A 13,999-nucleotide genomic window follows, 5' to 3' on the forward strand; every position below is an offset into this window, starting at 1 on the left:
ACACGCCCAGGACAAGTGGCTTCGCCTCTCTAAATCTCGATTTCCTCGTCTACAGAAGTGGAGCAGTGACACCTGTTTCACAAGGCCACGGTCAGGCAGGCAGGGAACATGCTGGATGAGGGGCTGAGCTCCTTTGAATGCCCGAGGCTCCTGTGCATGGAGCTGGGTGCAGTCCAGAAGAAACTTCGCTTGAAGGAGTGAGAAGCCAGAGAATGGTCCGTGGAACCCTCCTGGCCTGGTATCCTAAGAAGGTGGAGGTAATGCCTAGTTACTCTCTGGACTAATTAAAATTCCTCCCAGAGCCCTTGGGCATGACCTTGGTGAGGAAACAGAAAGCAAGTTCACATTCCTCCTGGCTTCCCCAGCAGGCAAAGGAGGAGTTCCCAAGCCTTCCCGTGGCCCCCTGCAGATGGAGCCTTAGGAGCAGGGGCCACCCTGTGTCAGCCTGGAAAGAGGGCAGAAAGCAGCTCCTAGGGGAAGGGTGCTTGGCCTCACAGTGAGGATACCTGGGTCCTGAATCAGAGGCCCTGGGTTTGATGCCCGCTCTGGCTCCTGAATCCAGCTTCCTGTAAATGCAGACCCCGAGGGGGACAATGGTGCTGGCTCAACTAGCTATGTCTGTACCACCCGTGTTAGGTTTGGAATATCTCGGGGTTCTGGTCTTCCGTACCCCCAGAAAGGAGAGATGGGAAAAGGAGACAGAGACGGACTTCAACAGAGGCAGATTGGTTTGTTGAAGCAGAGAGACTGCATGCAGCAGGGTGCATTTGGGACTCAGGTTTTTATCCTGGTTAGGAGGGGGGAATTTGTCGGGAGAGGGGAGGTGTAGACTACAGCTGGTGGAAGAGTAGGTGGGGGGGGGGTGCTCTTTGAAGTCTCAGGGAATTTCCCTCTTATCTGTTTCTTAGCTGCCCTGTGCAGCTTATCTGTTTTGCCATTTGCATTGCAAGGAGTTGAGAAAGGTCTGGTTAGGCACTGAGGATCTCAACAAAAGAGAGCAAGTGGCGGGGAGGGAAAAGGTACAAGTTCTTTAACCCACTTGGGAGACCAGGATGGAGTCCCCAGCTCCTAACTTCAGCTCCAGTCAGGGGTTGTGGGAACTGACCGGCATATGAGATCTCGCTCTCTTTCTGCCTCTCAAATAAGTAAATGCATTTTTTTTTAATGTAGAAAAGAAGAACCTTGTAGCCCACCTCCCCTCAAAGCTGACCGTGCCTGCAAGCATCCCTAATGGCCTCGAGGGAACTTAGGGGACTCTCACAGTCAGACTTGAGGACATTGATGACAGGAAAGCCTTGTCTTAGAGGCCCATGTCCAGACACCTCCAGGAATCCAGAATCCTGCAAGACATAATTTTAAACAAGCAAGGCCAGACATGTATGCATTGTGGTTAATTGTTGAAGTGGGTACATAAGGATCAATTATATTAGTATCAATACTTTTTGATAGGTTTGAAAGTTCCCATAATACTAAAAAAAAGTGGAAGTCTATGCACCTGAGCTTTCTCCATACACCTATCCCTTGCAAAAAACTTTGAGAATCTCATTTATAGCCTAGTCACTCACAGTTCACAAACAACTATAATACACTATTTTTAATCTAGTATTAGGGGCGGGTATTTGGCTCAATAGTTAGGACACAGCTTGAGACACATCCCCTGTCTGAGTGGCTGGTTCAAGTTCCAGCTCTGCTTTCAATCTAGCTTCCTGTTGATGCACATCCTAGGAGACAAGAGGTGATGGCTCAGATACCTGGGTCCCTGCAACCCACCTGGGAGATCCAGATGGCGTTCTGGGCTCCTGGCTTCAGCCTGGCTCATTCCCAGCTGTTAACAGGCTTTTGAAGAGTGAATTGACAGATGGAAGATCTCTCTCTCTCTCTCTCTCTCTCTTTCTCTCTCTCTCTTAAACCTCCCCACTCACTCAAGTGAATGTAAATAGATTCTTAAATTTTTTTTAATAAAATAAGATCTAGTTTAGTTCCATAGTCTGTGGAACAAGATATTTGGGCAGGAGAAAGAAGCCCCAGCTAAAAGTTTGATAGTGGGTGTGTTCAAGGATCAGAGAAAATAATTTAAAAAGACTCAAGAAAATTGAAAGTATCTTGGCCAGAACTCTGTAGCACACATCAAGAGCCCCTGAGATGCCAGGTAATGAACACTCAGTAATGTACAGAGCAGTAGGGATGGCAGAGGCGGAACTGAGTAAGCAGGTCCTGAACTAAACTCAGAAGGCAGGAGCTGTGAGTGCCAGGCCCTGCACTGTGGTCTCAGGGACAGGAACAAAGCCATTTATTTATTTGCTTAACTTACCCTGCAGGCTGGCAGAACAGCCCAAGGAGGCAACTCATTGAAAGTGCTTAATGATGGCCTGTGCCGCGGCTCAATAGGCTAATCCTCCGCCTGCAGCGCTGGCACCCCGGGTTCTAGTCCCAGTTGGGGCGCCGGATTCTGTCCTGGTAGCTCCTCTTCCAGGCCAGCTGTCTGCTGTGGCCCGGGAGTGCAGTGGAGGATGGCCCAGGTCCTTGGGCCCTGCACCCACATGGAAGACCAGGAGGAAGTACCTGGCTCCTGTCTTTGGATGGGCACAACTCACTGACTGCAACACACCGGCCGTAGCGGCCACTTGGGGGGTGAACCAACGGAAAAAGGAAGACCTTTCTCTCTGTCTCTCTCTCTCACTGTCCACTCTGCCTGTCAAAAAAAAAAAAAAGTGGTTAATGAACTAGAAAACATTATTCAAATATAAGGTTCTATAAGGATGACAATGACCTTGAATAATTCCATTTTACAAATCAAGGCAAGGCAGGTATTGTGGTACAGTGGATTAAGCCACTGCTTTGGATGCCGACATCCTGTATCAGAGCACTTGAGTTTGAGTCCTACCTCCACTTCCAGTCCAGCTCCCTGCTAATGCACCTGGGAGGCAGAAGATAATGGCCCAAGTGCTTGGGTTCCTGTCATCCATGTAGGAAACCAGGATTGAATTCCTGGTTTCTGGCTTTGGCCTGGTCCAGCCCTGGCTGTTGTGGCCATTTGGGGAGTAAACCAGCAGATGAAAGGTCTCTCTCTCTCTCTCTCTCTTTCTCTCTCCATCACTCTGCCTTTCAAATAAATAAAAATAAATAAAGAAACTTAAGATATTTTTAAAATAAAAAAAAAATAGAAGTCAAGGCAGTATGTCATACTTTTTCCAAGGATCTTTATCCACAGTGGTGAAATGACATTGAGTTATTGCAAGGGTTTGTCAGTTTCAATTATCGGGCAAATTCATTGATGTAGAAACAGCTCATTTTTTTATTGTTTATTTTATTTGAAAGAGAGAGAGAGAGGGAGAGAAAAAGAGAGAGGTCTTCCCTCCATTGGTTCACTCCTCAATTGGCCGCAACAGCTGGAACTGCACCGATCCAAAGCCAGGAGCCAGGAGCTTCTTCTGGGTCTCCCACGTGGGTGCAGGGGCCCAAGGACTTGGGCCATCTTCTACTGCTTTCCCAGGCCATAGCAGAGAGCTGGATTGTAAGTGGAGCAGCTGGGTCTTGAACCGGTGCCTATATGGGATGACGGCGCTTCAGGCCAGGGCATTAACCCGCTGCACCACAGTGCTGGCCCCAAGGGAACAACTAATTTTTTAACTACACTTAAATGAGGTGGCTGTTAACATTGGTCACCTGGTAGAAGGGAAGGGGGGGGGATGAGAATGAACTTTTCTGTATAAATCTTGGTATTGTTTTATTGCTACAATGAGCTTGTATCCCTTTTGTAATCTAAAGTGGATTAAAAAGAAACTTAGAAGAAAGAAATGAAGGGGCAAGTGGTTGACACCCCTTGGGACGCTCATATCACACATCAGAGTGCCTGGTTCAAGTCTCAGCTCTGCTCTTGATTCTAGCCTTCAGATAATGTGCACCGTGGGAGGCAGCAGGTGATGGCTCAAGTTGGATCCTGCCACTCATTTGGGAGGCCTAGACTGAGTTCCCAGTTCCTTTTTTGGCCTAGTCCAGCCCCAGCTACACAGGCATTTGGGGGAGTAACCAGCAGATGGGAGATCTCTATGTGTTGTCTCTTGTCTGTCTGCCTGTCTCTCTCTCTGCCTTTCAAATAAATAAAATAAATTTTTAAAAATATATGAAGTATTCATAGTAAGTCAGAGAATAATGAACATAAGTTTTGCACCTCTAGCCTTTCCCCAGGTTACCTAGGAGATCAGGGCCCTTTAAAAACCTCTGGTGAGTTCCACCTTCTACCAAAGTTGTCTTTATAGGGGAGCAGACTGCTGGCTTCCAGATTACCAAGGCACTACTTAGGAACTTGGACTCTGGCCCTGAGCTTTGGTAAAAATCTTTAAAAAAAAAGAAGATTTATTTATTTATTTGAATGGCAGAATTACAGAGAGGAGAGGCAGAGAGAAAGAGAGAGAGAGAGAGAGGTCTTCCATCCGCTGGTTCACTCCCCAAAGGGCTGCAACAGCTGAAGCTGCACCGATCCAAAGCCAGGAGCCAGGAGCTTCTTCCAGATCTCCAATGAAGGCCCAAGCACTTGGGCCATATTCACTGCTTTCCCAGGCCATAGCAGAGAGCTGGATCAGAAGTGGAGCAGGGGCTGGCGCTGTGGCTTAGGGGTAAAGCTGCCACTTGCAGTGCCGGCATCCCATATGGGTGCCAGTTCAAGTCCCAGTTGCTCCCCTTGGTAAAAATCTTTGGAGCTTATCCCTCAGTGAGTTGGTATTGGATTGAACCATACAGAAGTAATGATGTCAGGCCAATTTTGGCCTATACTTGTTAAAATTATATATATAATATATGAAATATTATATATATAAAGTTTTATTTACATATTTATTTGAAATCAGGGTGACAGAGAGAGAGAGATCTCCCATCCACTGGGTCACTTCCCAAACCTGCAACAGGTGGAACTGGACCAAGTGCCAGGAGCTTCATCTGGATCTTCCACAGGAGTGGCAGGAACCCAAGTGCTTGCTTGGATTACCAGCCCCTGCCTTCCAGGAGCACTAGCAGGAAGCTGGATGGGAAATGGAGGCAGGACTCGATTCTAGGCATTCTATCCAATGTGGGATGCATGCATCCCAAGTGGCAACTTAACCCACTGTGCCCCAAAGTCCACCCCTGTTTTTACAGTTAATACAAAAAAAAAAGTTTATTTTCATTTACTTGAAAGGAGAAAAGAGAGAGAGAGAGATCTTCCATCTGTTAGTTCACTCCCAAATACCCACAATAGCTGGGGTTAGGCCAGGTCTGAAGTAGGGGCCCAGAACCCAATCAGGGTCTCCCATGTAGGTGGCAGGGTCCCAAGGCCTTGTACCATCAACTGCTGGCTGCTAGGGTACATTAACCATGAAGGAAATTGTTTTGGAAGCAGAGGAGCCAGGACTCAAAGTGGGCACTCTGATATGGGTATCTTAACTGCCATCTGCCATGTCAAATGCCCATCACCTCAAATAATTTTTTTAAGGTTTATTTATTTATTTGAAGGTTAGAGCTGCATAGAGACAGGAAGATAGAGAGCAAGATCTTCCATCTGCTGGTTCATTCCCCAAATGGCACCAACAGCCAGGCTGAAACTAGGAACCAGGAGTTTGATTTGGCAGGGCCCACCCACTGGGACCACCCTCAGCTGCATTCCCAGGCACATTCGCAGGGAGCTGCATCAGAAGTTGAGCAGCCGGGACAGTAACTGACGCCCACATGAGATTCTGGCGTCACAGGCGGCAGTCAAATCATTTTAACTTAATAGTTCAAGCCCCATTCTCCTAACATCAAGGACTAAAAACTGAAGCCCATGGCAGCTTCTGATTTCCCCCGTTCCTCCCACATTCCTTGCTGCCCACACACTCTAGGAAGCCAGATTTACCTGGATGACAGGTTTGCAACCCAAGGGCTCACCAGATTCACTGGAACCCTGTGGGACATGTGGGGACTGGCCCGGGCGAGTCTGAATTTTGGAGATCCGGTGTCTGAATTCCTCTCTTAAGTTCCCCAGGTGCTTCTCACGTGCAGCTCTGCCTGAGAACCTTGGCGTGTCTCGATGCCTCCCACACTCTGCTCTGCATGCTGGGATTGCCTGAGATCCAAGAATGTCTGGGGGCAGAGCCAGGCACCAGGGACTTATTCTGTTCTGGGTATATTTAAAACATGTTTTATTTGAAAGGGAGAGACAGCAATCTTCCATCTGCTAGTTCACTCCCTAAAGGCCCACAACAGCTGCGTTGGGCCAGACTGAAGCCAGGAGCCTGGAACTCAGTCCAGGTCTCTCACATCAGTGGCGGGGACCCAACCACTTGAGCCATCACCTGCTGCCTGCCTCCCCAGGGTACATGTTAGCAGGAAGTGGGACTCAGGAGTGGAGCTGGGATTTGAACCCAGGTACTCCAATATGGGGTGTGGGCATCCCCCAGGTGGCATCAGTCACCATGTCTGCCCTGGGCATCAGCACATGTAAAGACCTTCAAGCAACCTCAGTACACAGTCCTATGTGGGAACCACAGCACAGTGAATGGTACAGTTTCCTGAGCTTCCCTTCTGGAGACAGGCAGTATCACCTGCAGCCCAGAACTGCCTATATCAGCAAGGAGTGAAATAGCTGGGAGGGCAAACATGTGCCCGTGTGAGTGAGTGTGCTTGGGTCCAGAGTCGGGCTTACCCTGCAGGCTCTGACCACCAGGCTCTCTGCCCTGCAGATGGGGTACCTGCTTAGCCTGGCTGCCTCAGCCCTGTCTGTTTCCTGGGTAGCACCGCCTTCCGATGCCCACCCACTGGGGAGTCACTTCCCCTGCCTGGGAGTGCAGCCCAGTGCCCACCAGGGAGCGTGTTGCCATGACAATGGTGGCACACTGCTCCCCAGCCCCTTCCACCACTGCCAAAGCCCTGTAGAGATCAGAATTCACAGGGCTCTTCCAAGTGCTTGGACTCCCCTGCAGAAAGGGGAGGTGGCAGATTTCTCCTCTCTGTGCCTGGGGAAGAGGCACAGACAAAGGAACAACAGGCTCAAAACAAAAGCAGAATTTTCCCAGTTTATTGAGATACATAAAGAAACCGACTTTCTTTTTATAGCTAGGCTTATTGGCTGTCATTGTTGTCATGATGTTCTCTAAAAAGGAAAATGCAAGGCAGGGATTTGGTGCCGTGGTTATGATGTTACTTGGAACGCCTGCGTCCCATATAGGAGTGCCTAGGTTCGAGTCCCGGCTCCACCCCTGATTCCAGCTTCCTACTGATGCACACTCTTGGAGACAGCAGGTGATGGCTCAACTACTTGGGTCCGTGCCAGTGCCATGGAAGACCCAGAAAGAGTTCTTGGATCCTCATTTCAGCCTGCCTCAGCCCTGGCTGTGATGGGCGTTTGGGGAATGAACCAGAAGGTGAAAGATCTCTGTGTGTGTCTATCTGTTTCTCTGTGTGTGTGTGTGCATGTGTGTGTGTGTGTGTTTGCCTTTCAAATACAAATTTAAAAAAGCTTTTATTGGAGAGTGTGTAGAGGAGGAAGGAGGAACAGGGAGAAAGGAGAGGAATAGGGTGGGGCGTTTGGCACTGTGGTTAGGTTGTTACATGGGATGCCCTCCTCAAGCCCAGGCTCTTCTTCCTCTTCTTCCAATCCAGCTTCCTGTTAATGCGCATCTTAGGAGGCAGCTGCTCCTCCCTTTCTGACTCACTGCCTTTCAAATACAATTTAAAAAATAAGAAAAGAAAGGAGAGGAAGCGTGGGAGTGACACCCATGGGCAATTGTTAGAACACTGCCATTAAGGAGGACGAGAGCAAGGGCTGCCGGGAGCAGCGGATGGGTAACAGCACCATCAGGAGGAGCCCGGGCAGAGAGTTTGTCCAGGAGCAGGACTGTTGAGGGTTGCGCTGGTTCCCTATTGCTCCTGAGTAGATGATTCCAGAACACAGTGGCTTAAAGCAACAGTCAAAGTTTCTTCTCTTGCACACTCCGTGGGGCAGGTACTAAGGAGCAGCTGAGCTGGCTGCTTCTGGCTGGACTGGGGCTGGAGGACCTGCTTTCAAGATGGGGCATGCACGCACGCACGCCTGGCTGGTGAGCTGGTGGTGGCTGTTGGCAGGAGGCCTGAGTTCCTCAACACCTAGAGTTCTCCATGGGCTGCCTGAGAGTCCTTAGGACAGGGGAGCCAGCTCCCCCCAGCAGGAATGCCGCCAGGGCAGTGAGATGGAGATGCACTGTGACCCAAGCACTGTCTTTCATGTTGATTTCTACAGTGCTGTATTGGGTTCACAGGTCAGCTCTGGCCAGGGCTGGACACACAAGGACCTGGACGCCAGCAGGTGAGCGTCACTGGGGGCCTTCTTGGAGACAGGCTACTTCCGGGAGAAAACTGTCTCTCAACCACAGGGCTTCCCAGCTTGCTTGTACAGGTTATTCCTTGCACAAGCAAGCCCAGCAGAGCGGCAAGTAGGGAGTGCAATCCACACCCGCAGCCTGAGCGAGTGAATACACTTTTAAAAATCTCTATGAGAAAGATATACACTGTTTCTAAAAAGGCAGCGTTTGTGCCTTCAACCTAATTTATCAGGATGCACTCAAGTGTAAGTACCAGAAAACCAACTTTAAAAAGGGGAGAAAGAGCAATGTGCTGGTTCATGTTAAGTGGAGGGTGCAGGGGGATGAAGCCTGAGGCATGGCTGCATCTAGGGTCTCCAGCAGTCATGTGACCTCTCTGTCTCTTAACCGCTTTCCTCTGTTTGTTGTAACTTTGTGTTAGCTCTGCTGCCCTGAAGCCCTCTCATCACCACTGCACCCAGCAGGTCCTGTCCTACCGACTCAGACTCAGCCCAGTTCAGATTCTTTCTGGAAGCATGTGGAATAAAATGTCCTGAGCCTGATTCTCTTTGACCCCTCCTTTGAATATTTGCTGTGGCCAAGAGGATGGAAATATACTGTCTTTGTCTGCAATGCTTGGCCACCTTTAGACAACGAGGTTGGCTCAGTTCTTCTTTGTAATGCATGTGTATTTATTATATATCTTCTTTTTCTTGTCTTCTTGGATGGTAGCATATGTTTTCATTATCTTATAATTTATTTCCTTTACTTTATTCTGAAGATCATATTTTCTCGTTTATTAAAAAATTATTTAGGGGGCCGGCGCCGTGGCTCACTTGGTTAATCCTCCACCTGTGGTGCCAGCATCCCATATGGGTGCTGGGTTCTAGTCCCGGTTGCTCCTCTTCCAGTCCAGCTCTCTGCTGTGGCCCGGGAAGGCAGTGGAGGATGGCCCAAGTGCTTGGGCCCCTGCACCTGCATGGGAGACCAGGAGGAAGCGCCTGGCTCCTGGCTTCGGATTGGCGCAGCACGCCAGCCATAGTGGCCATTTGGGGAGTGAACCAACAGCAGGAAGACCTTTCTCTCTGTCTCTCTCTCTCTCACTGTCTAACTCTGCCTGTCAAATAAAAAATTTTTAAAAATTTATTTGTTTGTTTTGAAAGGCAAAGAGAGATACACACACACACACACACACACACACACGAGGGAGGCAGAGTAGGGAAGAAAGAGAGAGAGATTTTTCTATCTGCTCATTCATGCCTCAAATGTCTGCAACAGTGAGGGCCAGGCAAGGCCAAAGCCAGGAACCTGGAAATCAACCCAAGTCTCCTGTGTGGGAGACAAGGACCCAAGTATTTGAGCCATCCCCTGCTGCCTCCCAGGGTGCATGTTTGCAGGATACTGGGTCCCCACCAGCACAGCTGGGACTCCGAAATGGGATGCAGGTGTCCCAAGCAGCACGTTACCCACCTTGCTGAGTGCCTGCCCCTGCTGATTTCCTGGAGGCCTTACCAGATCTCCAACTGACTCTTCTTCAGCATTGAAATCCTGGTACCTCCCCCTTGCATATCAATTCCTGCTCTACCTTCCACTCCTCTATCCCAAGGCAGAAAAAGAGAAAAACGTAGGCACCTGCCTTTTTTTTTTCCTAAAGAATTATTTTATTTATTTGAAAGAGTTACAGAGAGAGGCAGAGGCAGAGAGAGAGAGAAAGAGAGAAAGAGAGAGAGAGAGAGAGAGAGAGAGAAGCTCGATCTTCCATCTGCTGGTTCATTCTCCAAATGACCACAATGCCCAGAGCTGGGCTGATCTGAAACCAGGAGCTGCTTCTTGGTCTCCCACATGGGTGCAGGGGCCCAAGGACTTAGGCAATTTTCTACTGCTTTCCCAGGCCATAGCAGAGAGCTGGATCAGAAGAGGAGCAGCTGGGACTTGAACCAGCACCCATATGTAATGCCGGCACTTGAGGCCAGTGCTTTATCCCACTGTGCCATGGCATTGGCCCCACACCTGCCCTTCTGGTTCAGGCTGCTAAGACAGGTTCCTGTAAGCTAGATTCTGTCACTGCATCCCGCTTTCAAGGCTAATACACTCCACAGCCTCCTCCTTCCCTCCAAGGATGTGTATTTGTATGATAGTAACTACTAGGAATGATTTAAGATTCTGCTAAATTCTGCAGTTTAAAATCTGGCTCTGTGAAAGTTTGCAGCAGTGACTTCTATTTTTAAAGGGGCTGATTCTTCTTTCTTCTGATAATTTCCAAGTGAAATTTGAAATTACCAGAGCAGTGTTGAAAGCCCAGCTGCACCGTGGACTCCTCCAAGCCTCAGAGAGCTGGGTCGGTGTTTCACAACGTGGGGATCACTTTGATGGGGGGGGGGGAGGGTCTGGTGCTTCACTGATTAATTGTAGGGGAAACCAGAATGAGCATTTAAAGTGCTGCTAGGGGTAAGTGTTGGGCAGAGTGGGTGAGTGCTCCTTGGGGTGCCCACTTCCCATATCAGAGGGCCTGGGTTCGAAGTCCAGCCCTGCTCCTCATTCCAGCTTCTTGCCAGTGTGCAACCTGGGAGGCAGCAGGTGATCACTCAAGTAGTTGGGCCCCTGCCACCAACTTGGGGGATTTGCACTGAATCCTGGGCTCCTGGCTTCACCCTGGCCCAGCCCCAGATGTGGGCATTTGGGAAATGAAGCCACCAGATAAAAGTGTCTCTTTGTCTCTCTCTGTCTCTCTGCCTTTCAAATACATTTAAAAGTCAAATAAATAAAAATGAAAAAGGAAATGAAATGATGTTAAATGGAATATTTATTTTGCACGTATCAGAATTATTATTCCAGGGTTGGCATCATGGCGCTGGGAGTTAAGCCATTGCTTGTGACGGCTGCAGCTCATGTCAGAGTGCCTGGTTGACTGCAGCTCCTGTCAGAGTGCCTGGTTGCGTCCTGGCTGCTGTGCTTCTGATCCAGCTTCCTGCTAATGTGTCCTGGGAGGCAGTTGGTGATGGCTCAGTGTGCCCCCTGCCACCCGAATGGGAGACCCAGATGGGGTTCTGCGCTACTGGCATTAGCCTGGCCCAGCACTGGCTGTTGTGGCCACTTGGGGAGTGAACCAGCAGATGGAAGATCTTCTGTTTCTCCGTCTCTCCCTCTCTCTCTGTCCCTCTGCCTTTCAAGCAGATGAAAATGGATAAATAAGCATGAGAAAAGGAGTATTGAGTGAATGTTATTGCTGGGGCCAAGTGAAAGCAGACAGCTGTGTTAGCTCAGAATCAATTTAAAGAAAAATGTTAGTAAACAAAGATGGCAGAAATCACGAAGGGGGTGTGCTTTGTTCCCTGGGGTGGATGGGGTACACTGCTACAAATGCTGGGGCTGAAAATAACACATGCTTATTCTCTTGTGGCTCTGGAGGCTGGAAATCCAGAGTCCATTTCACTGGGCAGTCAGGTGTCCACAGGTCTGTGCGACCCCCACGTCTCTAGGGGTCCTTGTCTGTTCCAGCACCTCTGGAGACTGCCCGGTTCCTTGGCTTGTGGCCACATCCCCCACTTCCTGCTCCCGGCTCTCACTGCCTCTCTTTCCTCTGTGTGGAGTAAAATTGCACCTCCACCTCCCAAAGGTGGGCCAGGATCATCTCACCCTCTCCAGATCCTTAATCCAATCACACCTTCAAAGTCTTTCTATTTTTTCCCAAAGGAGGTAACTTACTCAGGACCCAGGGATTCGGACAGCGGGTATGGAAAACACAAAACAGGTGACGATATTGAACATTGTGCGGGATGACAGGGTTGGCCTTGCAATTAGGATACGCACATCCCATATGGAAGTGCCTGGGTTCAATTCCCAGCTCTGCCTCCTGACTTCAAACTGCCTGTTACTGCAAACTCGGGAGGCAGCAGGGGATGGCTCAGATACTAGGATCCCTGCCACCCACATGGCAGACCTGGATAGATCCAGCTCTCAGCTTTGGCCTGGCTCAGCTCCAACTGTGGACCAGCAGATGGGAGCTGTCTGTCTGTCTCTCTTCCTCTCAAATAAACACATTTAAAAAAAAAATAAGACTTTGTTCTGGCAGACTTTATGTCCCCGTGGGTATCCACTGACTGTTGTAGAAAGGGTTTTGCCCTCTGCATCTGCCCCTGTCTCACTGAGGGCGCCTGGAGGAAAGATCAGTACAGAGAGAAGGACTATGGGCCTCAGGCTCCTGTGGTCTCTGGAGAAGAAACTCTTGTGAGGGTGACCCTGAATCACATCCTAGGTTTTGTATATGATTTAATTCACAGGTGCACAAATTGGTGATAGACAGAGACCTGAAAAAATATGAAGTTTAAATTGTCCAGATTCAAATTAATTTTTAAAGGTTTATTTATTTATTTGAAAGGTGGAGTAACAGAGAGAGAGAGAGAGAGAGAGAGAGAGAGAGAGAGAGAAAACCTTCCATCTGCTGTTTCTCCACGGCTGGATCAGGTCAAAGCCAGGAGACTAAAGCTCCATCCGGGTCTCCTACATGAGTGACAGGGGCATTAGTACTTGGGCCATCTTCTGCTGCTTCCCAGGAGCATGAGCAGGGAGCTGGATTGGAAGTAGAGCAGCAAGGACTCCAGCTGGCACCCATATGGGATGCCGGCGTTGCAAGTGTTGATTTAACCTGCTGCTCCACCACGCCGGCCCCTTCACCACAACGCTGGCCCCAGCTTTGCTCATTTTCTACAGATCACTCTCTTGGGACCCCACCTCAACTCTGCACTGCATGTATTTCAATTGCTTTTGAAGTGTTCATCACTGCATGTTAATAAACAAAGTAATCACTCTTATTTTCTCTATGGGCTTCGGTTATTAAAGGGTACTGATGTGCATCATGATTTCACAAGGAAACATGAGATCGACAAGTAGGCTAATGTACTTTCCTTATGAAATTAACGGAGACATTTTCCTGTTGCGTAACCAATTAGCGATGGGATTATTGCATTTCAGGGGGAAGGTGCTGTAACACCTTCTCACTCCATCTGATTAGTGCCTTCTCAAAGACTTCTTCTCCCTCTTGGAAGCCTCGATCAACTGCACGCAAGCAGCTCTGCAAGCTGCATGGAAGTGTGTGGACGCAGCCAGTGGGCGGGAGGGCTCCATCACACATCACCCCCCACCCATGTCCACCCTCTGCAGTCTGCCCAGGCCTGTTGTCGCTCTGACTCCAGTGGCATCCTGGCCAAGCAGATAAGAGTGGACCAGAGGAGGTAGAAGGCCTAGCAGAGAGGAGGCTTGCGGGTCTGCAGTTCAGCCTGGGGAGCGCCCAGCTCATCCTGGGAGCCGTGGCAGGGGAGCTGCTTCCAAGTGCCCCAAAGAAGAGATCTGACGGCTCTCTTTGATGTGCTCTCCTTGGGCCGGGCCTCAGAGGGAGTGACAGGTGCAGGCTGCGATTCTCAGTGAAGGACCCCGTCAGTTCTGTGCCTGGTTCCTGATTCCTACTGAGTCTTTTTTTTTTTCTCTACTATGGCCTGGGAAAGCAGTAGAAGATGGCCCAAGTCCTTTGGACCCTGCACCCATGTGGGAGACCCGGAAGAAGCTCGTGGCTCCTGGCTTTGGATTAGCATAGTTCTGGCCGTTGTGGCCATTTGGGGAGTGAACCAGCGGAAGGAAGACACGTCTCTCTCTCTCTCTCTCTGCCTCTTCTTCTCTCTGTGCAACTCTGACTTTCAAATAAATAAATAAATCTT

Source organism: Oryctolagus cuniculus, chromosome 17 (assembly GCF_964237555.1).
Source record: "Oryctolagus cuniculus chromosome 17, mOryCun1.1, whole genome shotgun sequence".
Classification (NCBI taxonomy): Eukaryota; Metazoa; Chordata; class Mammalia; order Lagomorpha; family Leporidae; genus Oryctolagus; species Oryctolagus cuniculus.